Below are 11,119 nucleotides of genomic sequence, written 5' to 3' on the forward strand. Positions count from 1 at the left end.
CGGGCAGTGAGAGAGAGACGGGCAGAGAGAGAGAGACGGGCAGAGAGAGAGAGACGGGCAGAGAGAGAGAGACGGGCAGAGAGAGAGAGACGGGCAGAGAGAGAGAGACGGGCAGAGAGAGAGAGACGGGCAGAGAGAGAGAGACGGCCAGAGAGAGAGAGAGACGGGCAGAGAGAGAGAGAGACGGGCAGAGAGAGAGAGAGACGGGGCAGAGAGAGAGAGAGACGGGCAGAGAGAGAGAGAGACGGGCAGAGAGAGAGAGAGACGGGCAGAGAGAGAGAGACGGGCAGAGAGAGAGAGAGACGGGCAGAGAGAGAGAGAGACGGGCAGAGAGAGAGAGAGACGGGCAGAGAGAGAGAGACGGGGCAGAGAGAGAGAGAGACGGGCAGAGAGAGAGAGAGAGACGGGCAGAGAGAGAGAGAGACGGGCAGAGAGAGAGAGACGGGCAGAGAGAGAGAGACGGGCAGAGAGAGAGAGACGGGCAGAGAGAGAGAGACGGGCAGAGAGAGAGAGACGGGCAGAGAGAGAGAGACGGGCAGAGAGAGAGAGACGGGCAGAGAGAGAGAGACGGGCAGAGAGAGAGAGACGGGCAGAGAGAGAGAGACGGGCAGAGAGAGAGAGACGGGCAGAGAGAGAGAGACGGGCAGAAAGAGAGAGAGACGGGCAGAGAGAGAGAGACGGGCAGAGAGGAGAGAGACGGCAGAGAGAAGAGACGGGCAGAGAGAAAGAGACGGCAGAGAGAGAGAGACGGGCAGAGAGAGAGAGACGGGCAGAGAGAGAGAGAGACGGGCAGAGAGAGAGAGAGACGGCAGAGAGAGAGAGAGACGGGCAGAGAGAGAGAGAGACGGGCAGAGAGAGAGAGAGACGGGCAGAGAGAGAGAGGAGACGGGCAGAGAGAGAGAGAGACGGGCAGAGAGAGAGAGAGAGACGGGCAGAGAGAGAGAGAGACGGGCAGAGAGAGAGAGAGACAGGCAGCGAGTGAGAGAGAGAGAGAGAGACAGGCAGCGAGAGAGAGAGAGAGAGAGACAGGCAGCGAGAGAGAGAGTGAGAGACAGGCAGAGAGTGAGAGACAGGCAGAGAGTGAGAGACAGGCAGAGAGAGAGAGACAGGCAGAGAGAGAGAGACAGGCAGAGAGAGACAGGCAGAGAGAGAGAGACAGGCAGAGAGAGAGAGACAGGCAGAGAGAGAGAGACAGGCAGAGAGAGAGAGACAGGCAGAGAGAGAGAGAGAGAGAGACGGGCAGAGAGAGAGAGACGGGCAGAGAGAGACAGGCCAGAGAGAGAGAGACAGGCAGAGAGAGAGAGACAGGCAGAGAGAGAGAGACAGGCAGAGAGAGAGAGACAGGCAGAGAGAGAGAGACAGGCAGAGAGAGAGAGACAGGCAGAGAGAGAGAGACAGGCATGGAGAGAGAGACAGGCAGAGAGAGAGAGACAGGCAGAGAGAGAGAGACAGGCAGAGAGAGAGAGACAGGCAGAGAGAGAGAGACAGGCAGAGAGAGAGAGACAGGCAGAGAGAGAGAGACAGGCAGAGAGAGAGAGACAGGCAGAGAGAGAGAGACAGGCAGAGAGAGAGAGGCAGGCAGAGAGAGAGAGACAGGCAGAGAGAGAGAGACAGGCAGAGAGAGAGAGACAGGCAGAGAGAGAGAGACAGGCAGAGAGAGAGAGACAGGCAGAGAGAGAGAGAGACAGGCAGAGAGAGAGAGACAGGCAGAGAGAGAGAGACAGGCAGAGAGAGAGAGACAGGCAGAGGTGTCTGAAAATCGTTCCACTCGAGTAGGATCCAATCACCTCCTGTTACCGGGCAGAATACGGCTTTGTGCCCAATTTATTGGCCAGCAGCCAACCAATCAAACCCAGTACCACCCCATCTTTCAGGTGCCAAAAAGTCTTGAGTTCACCTGTTTGACCACGAGCATCAAAAACAATGGTGCAACTTCTTGATTCCCTCATTCTCTCTGCTGCTTTACTTTAAGATGCATGTCCATTAAGTGTCCATGGATCAAAAATGTTAACGACAAAATAAAGGGGAAAGAAGGGAATCAACATGGTGGACCTTACACTAGAATATGAAATAAATAACAGTATACGTTTTTATATTCCTTTTAAGAATAAAAAGATGGCAACCAATGAGATTATCAGCAGAAAATCCTGTAATCCTGGCCAGTGCAGACTCGATGGGCTGAATGGCCTCCTTCTGCACTGTAACTGCTATGAAAGTGTTTAGCATCATTATAACTGTCAGCAATTTGTGCATTTTTCACTCCTTCAGCAGCCATGCGGTTTGCAGTAATTACTTTATTCTAAAATTAGAATGTTTTTCTAAATTTTAAACAGAGTTGACAAATTTATATCTTCACTGAACATCTGCAGGTGTTTCTCAACTCAAAAACGGCTGCTAAAAAAGAGCACCATGTCAAGAAGCATTAAATAAAGTTGTGAACATCAATTTACCTTTGACTTGCAATTACAAAGTATAATTGCACAGATTAACTTCAAGTAAGTAGGTTAGCAAAAGAACGCCAAAGGTAAAAACGTTATTTCAAAGCATAGGACATGCGAAAGTCACCATCTGCAGAATTCCAACAATTTTTCCTTCTGCAAAAATTAAGGCTGTAAATAAACCATAATTTTAAATCTCAATCCATGTACAAACATGTACATATATTTCACTTGTTGAAAATGTGCCATTTAAGTAACAAAATGCAAGGTAATATAAATGAAAATCCACAGCGAAACCAATCCATCCAGGATTTATGTCAGAAATAAAGCAGGAAAAATAAATTCTACAGGTATAAATTGTACTTGGAAGTGAAATAAACTCAATATTCAAAAATATATGGGACGAGATTCTCCGTTTGCTGATGCAAATATCGTAAAATTCAATTGGGCGGATAATTGGTTCCAACGCCAAAATCACAGTGGACGCCGATTTGACACCAAATCGTAATTCTCCGTCACCTCAACAGTGGCATCAATGCGTTCCAGAACACACGCACAGTAAACACCGTTTGTATGTCATTAACAGGCCCGACCCGGTATTCGCCGGGGCCTCCACGATTCTCCACCTTCGATGGGCCGAGTCCCCGACCGCGCTGTTTACTTGTGCCGTTAAAAATTGTGAAACCGGCATCGTGGCTGCTAGGGAGAGAGAGGGAGTGTCCGACATTGCCATAGTTGGTTGACCGTTGTGCCGCTGGCCAGGGGTATTCTGCCAGGGTTGGAGGGGGGTGGCCAGGAGGTGGGCTGTGGGGTCGGGGTGGACGGGCACAGAACATCATTGCCGTAGTTAGCAAGGCAGCCATGCAGCTGCGCACTGCCCACTGTGAACTTAGGGCCACGGGTCGTATAGGTGTCCCCCCCACCCCCCCCCCACACACCAGGCCACCCCCCTCCCCAAGGTGCCCAGCGGCCCCAGCCGACCCATCAGCTGTATGGGCACTCTCCAGCACAACCAGTGCCATCTTGTTGGCTGGGATGGTGTGTGTGGGGAGTGAAGTGTTTATGTGCGGCTGCAGCTTATCAGCCTCCGGAGTGTTAATCACAGACCCGGCAAATCCCACACCGTTTTTCATTGGAATCGATTGCGATCCACGTGATGCTGATGCTAGCCCCTCCACAGTTGCTGAATCGATCTAGGTTCGGCACCGGTTTTGCTGTCGTGAAAGTCCACGAATCCTGCGTCGGAGTCAACACTTAAGTCTCAGAAACGGAGAATCCCGCCCATGGTTCATGCTGTTAGTAACACCTAATAAGATCAGAAACTACATCATTTGTATTTAAGGGTGGACTGTTATTAAAGTGCTTAATACCTCCCGGGTCTTTATGTGACGAAGCTTTCAATTTTCTCCGGATGATTTTCGCCCATCTTGAAAATTCTGTCAGCAGGGATTAAAGTTAGAAATTTCAGGAAATGACATCCCCAACAACTATAAACATTAATAACTGGTCACAGAGATAGCATAAATTTCTATCCCCACACCCCCATTCCTAAAATTATAAATCAGTGCCACCAGCAATATTGCAACAGGGACACGCCCCTTTTCAGTTCCTTTTCAAACTTCTGCATTTACAAAATATTTACATTTAGATTGCCAGTGAGTCAAGTATTAAAAATTCTATATCCATTAGGACAACATTATCGAAATATCCAATTTTTGGATCACTAATTAAGATATATTCAGAAATTTCTCTCAAGCTTCGAAAATAAGCCATGACCCAACAAAAATAGGCAATTGTCTCTCCCTTAAGCGAGTTGTGCAGAGGACAAAGGTTCAAATATCATGAACGAGATGTCTGGATCAGTGCAGCTCCAATAACACTCAAGAAGCTTGACACCATCCAGGACAAAGCAGCCCACTTGATCCTGCTTCCACAAACATTCAAACCCTCCACCACTGATGAACAGTGGCAGCCATGTGTACCATCTACAAGATGCACTGCAGTAACTCACCAAGATTCCTTAGATAGCACCTTCCAAACTACCGACCACTACCAAATGGAAAACAAGAACAGCAGATACCTGGGGACCCCACCACCTTGAGGTTCCCCTCCAAGTCACTCACCATCCTGACTTGGAAATATATCGCCGTTTAGTCACTGTCGATGGGACAAAATCCTGGTACTCCCTCCCTAACAGCACAGTGGGTGCACCTACATTTCAAGGACTGCAGCGGTTCCAGAAGGCAGCTTACCACCACCTTCTGAAGGGCAACTAGGAATGGGCAATAAACGCTGGCCTAACCAGCAATGCCCACATCCCGTAAATGAACAAAAGAATAACATATGGTTAAAGTTGAGCACACCATCTGAGGAATATTGCACTATTGCCAGCCCTTGGTGTACATTGGCTGAAAGTGGTCTTTTCAGATTGTGCTCTGGCGGCAGCGGCGGCCCCAAGTTGGAGTGCGTTCCTCAGCATGTATTCCTGGACTTTGGAATGTTCCAGTCTGCAACATTTGCCCAAGGACCATTCTTTGCACTTGAAGATCAACAAGTTTCAGGAAGACTAAAGAGCATCTTTCACCCAGTTGATGATCCTCCAGTGGCAGTTGATGGTTGTCTTGGTGTGCATCCCTGGGAACAGCCAGTAGAGCACAGTCTTGTGTCACAGAGCTGCTCAGGTTAACCTCAACAAATACCACTGAATCTCTCTCCAGGCTGTCTTTACAAAGGCACATTACACAAGGGTGCCCCGATCTCTAAGTGAACTTACATCCCCTACCATATGCAATGTCACCCCCCCACACACATGGACACTACCTCAGCCCCCCCCCCCCCCCCCCCACAATGCAAGGACACGCCTCCTGGCACCTGGGCATCCTTGCACTGGCACCATGGCTTGCTCCAGCCAGCTTGGCAGTGCCACCCTGGCAGTGCCATGGTGACAGTGCCAAGGTGCCCACTTTCCAGGGAGAGGGCCACCCTGGACTTACCCTGATGACACTGACAATCCAGAATCTCCGGATGCCATTCCACCTGGTCCACGTTTGTGTGGACCAGTGCTGATCGGTGCCCGGCTGCAGCCTCCCTGGGGAGGACAGAGAATTGAAGGATATTGAGCAGGTAGGTCTTAAGTAGGCTTAAGACCTATTTCCGTGAGCGTTGTTTGGTCCCGTCCCTCTTGGGCGGAGTTCCGACTCCAATGTCTCACGGGAGTTTGGTAAATCCCACGAAGGCGCGGAGGCAGCTGGGTGGCGCTGGAGGGCTCTCCCGGGATTCTGTGGCCACGATGTGCTCTCTTTTGAGTGCACCGAGGTAAGAGAATCGCATCCATTATTTAATTGAAGGCGGTTCAGAGAACATTTGCTAGGATGATCCCAGTATGGATTGTCTTATGAGCAAAGGTTAAAGAGATTGGGACTCTACTCATTGGAATTTATAAGAATTTATAAGTGATCTCATTTAAACATATAGGATTCTTGACAGGGTAAATGCTGAGAGGATGTTTTCCCTCATGGGAGAGGGCATAGTCTCAGAATAAAGGGGTGACCAAAGGGTGCAATGTCTTTGGAACTCTTTGCCACAAGAGAGCTGTCGGAACAGAGTCCTTGTGTATATTTTAGGCTGAGAAAGTTAGATTATTGTTTGGCACAAGGGGCCAAGCGGCCTACTCCTGCTCCTATTTCTTACTGTCTTATGGAATAACAAGTTGTATATCCAAGTTTTCCGATTACAGCAAGTTACAAAGTACTCACTGTAAATTATATAGATGGAAATTACAAAGACCAATAGAATGAGCAAAACAATTCCAAATGAATTCCAAATAAGACAAGCTGTAAGTTAGCCATTTTGGACAAAAAATAAAGTAGAAATATTTTCTCAGGTGAGGAGCAAAGCAGTTTTGTTGTTTGCATATGCAAATTACAAATCTGGTACACAGGTACAAAAAGTAATCAAAATCTACAGACAGGTCCAAGAGGAATTTTACTCCTGCCTCCAACATCCCTTGGCCCGAGTCCTAACAGGCGACAGACAAGCTGATCCTCCTTGGCGACTTCAACTTTAGAGTTGGAAAGGACTCCGGGCTCGGAGGAGGTTAAATCTGCAGAGGGAGGGTAGGGAAATCCAACATCAATGGTACCCTGTTCCTGGCAAAATGCCTAGAACACAGCCTTGTCATAACCACCACCTTGTTCCGTCACAGAGACAATTACAAGGCCTCATGGCAACACCCTCACCCTAAGCACTGGCACCTGCTTGATTACGTCATCATCTGAGCCAGGGACTGCAAGGACGTGTGTATGACTTGCGCCATGATAGGAGCCTACGACTTCTGGATGGACCACCTTCCAATCCGCTCTTATGATCAACATCAATGTAGCCCCAAAACAGTGAAGGCAACAGAAACAATGCCACAGTAAAATCAACGCTGAGGCACTCAAAGACCTTGATAAGAAAGCTCTATTCAACCAGTGACTCACTGCCAACCTTACGACTCCCAGTGACCCAGCCTGATCTGGCCTCAAAGCCTCCATAATCAGAACCTGCGAAGAGGAGCTTGGTCACTCGACCATGAAACACCAAGACTGGTTCAATGAGAATGACCCGGAGATCAAGGAGCTGATGAGCCACAACTGCAACACTTTTCTGAACCTGAAACAGCAACCCAACTCGGAAGCAAGAAAGCAGCTCTACAGGTCCAGGAGAAAAAAAACCTGCAACCTAAAGAACACATGGTGGGTGGAGAAGGCACAGGAGATCCAGCAGTTAGCAAACAATCATGAAGTGCAAGATTTCTTTAGCGCAGACAAGACCACCTACAGCCCAAGCACCCAAGGCTGGCCAATAACCGAGAGGTGCTCATCAAGAATAGAGAGGCAGTCAGCACCTGCTAATGAGCACTTCAAAGCCCTCCTTAACTGAGATTGTGTTCAACACAAGTGTGCTCGTCTCCATCCCATAGCATGCTTACCCCCACCATTTCAAGACAATCCCAATGTGGCAAGAGGTAGAAAAAGCCATACACAGCTTAAGAACCAAAAAAGCATCAGGAGCAGATGGAATCCCCACCGAAGCACTAAAATATGGTGGAAAAGCACTGCTGTTGGCCCCAATTAAGCGTCCTCCTTAATTGACTTCTCCCTGTGGCTAAAGAGCTCCCCCAGAGTCCCAATGTGGATTCCACCCACTAAGGGGCACAACGGACATGATCTTCACTGCAGAGGAACTAGAGAAATGCAGGCAATATTACCAACACTTGTACATGGCCTTCTTTGGCCTCACAAAGACCATCGACAGTGTCAGCCATGTGGGATTATGGGGCATCCGCCTCCATTTTGACTGCCCCTAAAAGTTTGTCACCACCTTTTCCATGTTGACATGCAAGTCGTGATCCTGACCAACAGATCCACCACTGACAAAATTCACATTTGGACTGGGGCCAAGCAAGGCTGTGTTGTTGCACCAATGCTCTTCTCAATCTTCCTTGCTGCAATGCTCCATGTCGTCCTCAGTAAGCTCCCGCTGCAGTGGAGCTGAACTACAGAACAAACAGGAATCTGTTCAATCTTTGTCTTGAACAACAATAAACAGACGATCCTTATGTCTGCGCACACTTGGAGAGGCCAGGTTCCAAGCCACTGTCAACATCTCCAACGAAGCGCACAAGAGCATGAGCCTTAAACTAAACATCTGTAAGACAAAGGTTCTCTACCAACCTGCCACCACCACACAGCACTGCATCCCGGTTATCAAAATCCACAACAAGGCCTTGGACAACGTGAAACATTTTCCAGACCTTGGTAGCATACTGTCATCAGCAAGGGCACACAGACATCGTTAACGAGGTTCAACTGCGCCTTCAATGTGCCAGCGCAGTCTTCGGTTGCCTGAGAAAGGGGGTTTGAAGACCAGGGCCTCAGACCCGGCACTAAGCTCATGGTCTAGTGCAGTAGTGATTCCCTCCCTCCGATATGGATCAGAGATGAGAACTATATACAGCAGGCACCTCAAAACCCTGGAGAAGTATTATCATAATTATTATTATACCAGATTATTATTAGTATTACCAGTGCTTCCTTCACAAGATCCTGCAAATCTACTGGCCGGATATGTACACCAACATCAGTGCTCCCATTTAGGTCAACATTCCTAGCATCGAAGCATTAACCACACTCGATCAGCTCCACTAGGCAGGCCACATTTCCCACATGCCTGGCACAAGACCCCCAAAATAAGTGCCCTACTCGGAGCTTCGATGCGGCAAATGAGGGCAGAGGAAATGCTTCAAGGACACCCTCAAAGCCGCCTTGAAAATGTGCAACATCCCCACTGAGGCCTGGGAATCCTTGACCCTAAACCTCCCAAAGGGGAGGGAAGACCACCTGGAAAGGAGTTGAACACCTGGAGTTTCATCGCCAAGAGCGTGCTGAAGCCAAGCGTTAACAGCGAAAGGTGTGCGAGGCAACCCGGACACTCCATTAACCCACTCCTCCAATCACTGTCTGCCCCACCTGTGAGAGAGACTGTAGTTCACACACTGGTCTACTCAACACTTGAGAACTCATTCTTAATATGGAAGCAAATCATCCTGGACTCCGGGGGGTTGTCTATGAAGTTTCAAATTGCAAATCTGGTGCACAGGTACAAAATGTAATCAAAAACTCTTATGGAATGATGACCTCAACAGAGCCGAATATTAAACGTTGTGCTTCAGATGAGCCTTGGTCACTAACTGCAGTATTTGAATTCCGCTTTGGACATTAAATGTCAGGGCAGATATATTTGCCTTGGAGAGGGCACGCAAATAGGTTCACCAGAATAATAGCAGGACCTATAAAAGGTTTCATAGAATCATAGAATTTACAGTGCAGAAGGAGGCCATTCGGCCCATCGAGTCTGCACCGGCTCTTGGAAAGAGCACCCTACCCAAGATCAACACCTCCACTCTATCCCCATAACCCAGTAACCCCACCCAACAGTAAGGGCAATTTATCATGGCCAATCCACCTAACCTGCACATCTTTGAACTGTGGGAGGAAACCGGAACACCCGGAGGAAACCCACGCACACACGGGGAGGATGTGCAGACTCCGCACAGACAGTGATCCAAGCCGGAATCGAACCTGGGACCCTGGAGCTGTGAAGCAATTGTGTTATCCATAAGGCTACCATGCTTTAAATGAAGAAGGCAGGTTGCATGCGTTTGATTTTAAATTCTGAATTTAGAAGCATTAAAGGGAAAATAAACTGAAGTCAATAAAAATATAAAAGGATTCATTAGGATACAGACTGAGAAATGATTTCCTTTCGTGGGGAAATCCAAAACGAGAGGTGGAAGTAGGGGAGCATAATCATAATACTTAAAAGCAGATCATTTAAAAGTGAAAAGGTAGACAGGAATATTCTTTATTATTGTCACATATAGGCTTACATTAACACTGTGATGTGTGATAGTCAGGGCATTTTATTCAGCTGGTAATCTACAGTCAGGAAAGCTCACAGACCCACATAATTTAGGAATGACTAGCTATGGGGAGACTAAAATTGTTTCGCCTCCCCAAAAAGCAACGGAGGCTTTAAGTCAGGAGAAGGGATGTATGCACGAGCGCGTCAGAATGGTTTGCACGAGGGATTAGTGATTCTGGACAGTATTCGACCTTTACTGAGCTTTTCCCTCTAACAAACCTGATGATTGACATCCGGAGTAACCATGGCAACCCTGGCAGTGTTGATAGCTGCTTACCCAGTCGAGGGAGAGAGAAAAACACCGTCTCTTCGTCAGCGCCCGCATAGGCTTCGCAGCTGCGCAACGACCCCTTCGGGGGAACCTCAAGTCTCTCAACCCGGAGTCTGACTCGGTTTTTTAAGCGACCGCGGCCGGGTCGGGGGTCTGCAGGTACGCAAGGCCCTGGCCCCATGATCAGGCCCCACGATCCAGTCCCACACACACTTCCAAATACATCACACCAACACCTCCTCCTTCCCCGTCCCTCAACGATAAACAGGTTCATTATTACGATGAATTATCAAGGAAATTGTTTCCCGACTTACTGTCCTGTTTACTGCGCCACTTTGCCACCTTTCTGAGATTATTCAACACTTGCTTCCAGGCTCCTCCTCCTCCAGCACGTCAGTCAGTTTGATTGACGGGGCGACTAGACAATCAGAGCTGAGCTGGAACCCGCCTGCCTCACAGGCGGGCACAAAAACGATTGCGACTGATCATCGAAGAACCAATCAAAGCAGAAAGCCCGGTGCAATGGGCTGTCCGATAATGATTGGCATATAGACTATCCAATGGAGACGCTCTGGCTGCTCGGGACCTTTGAGACATAGTACGAAGTCTTACAGCACCAGGTTAAAGTCCAACAGGTTTGTTTCGATGTCACTAGCTTTCGGAGCGCTGCTCCTTCCTCAGGTGAATGAAGAGGTCTGTTCCAGAAACACATATATAGACAAATTCAAAGATGCCAAACAATGCTTGGAATGCGAGCATTAGCAGGTGATTAAATCTTTACAGATCCAGAGATGGGGTAACCCCAGGTTAAAGAGGTGTGAATTGTACCAAGCCAGGACAGTTGGTAGGATTTCGCAGGCCAGATGGTGGGGGATGAATGTAATGCGACATGAATCCCAGGTCCCGGTTGAGGCCGCACTCATGTGTGCGGAACTTGGCTATA

The 11,119-nt window shown here is 48.5% G+C and overlaps 1 protein-coding gene across 1 annotated transcript in view; it reads right to left on the reverse strand.

The window, feature by feature from the left end:
* Window positions 1-10,571, reverse strand: part of LOC140427000 (F-box/LRR-repeat protein 3-like) — a 30,341-nt gene extending 19,770 nt beyond the window's left edge. The window contains exons 1-2 of the mRNA XM_072512369.1: window positions 10,491-10,571; window positions 3,809-3,874 (exon numbers count right to left, since the gene is read on the reverse strand). The gene's annotated coding sequence lies outside the window, so the exon portion shown is untranslated. The remainder of the gene's footprint in view (window positions 1-3,808; window positions 3,875-10,490) is intronic.
* Between the last annotated feature and the right edge of the window lie 548 nt (window positions 10,572-11,119).

Source organism: Scyliorhinus torazame, chromosome 7 (genome assembly GCF_047496885.1).
Source record: "Scyliorhinus torazame isolate Kashiwa2021f chromosome 7, sScyTor2.1, whole genome shotgun sequence".
In the NCBI taxonomy this organism is placed as follows: domain Eukaryota; kingdom Metazoa; phylum Chordata; class Chondrichthyes; order Carcharhiniformes; family Scyliorhinidae; genus Scyliorhinus; species Scyliorhinus torazame.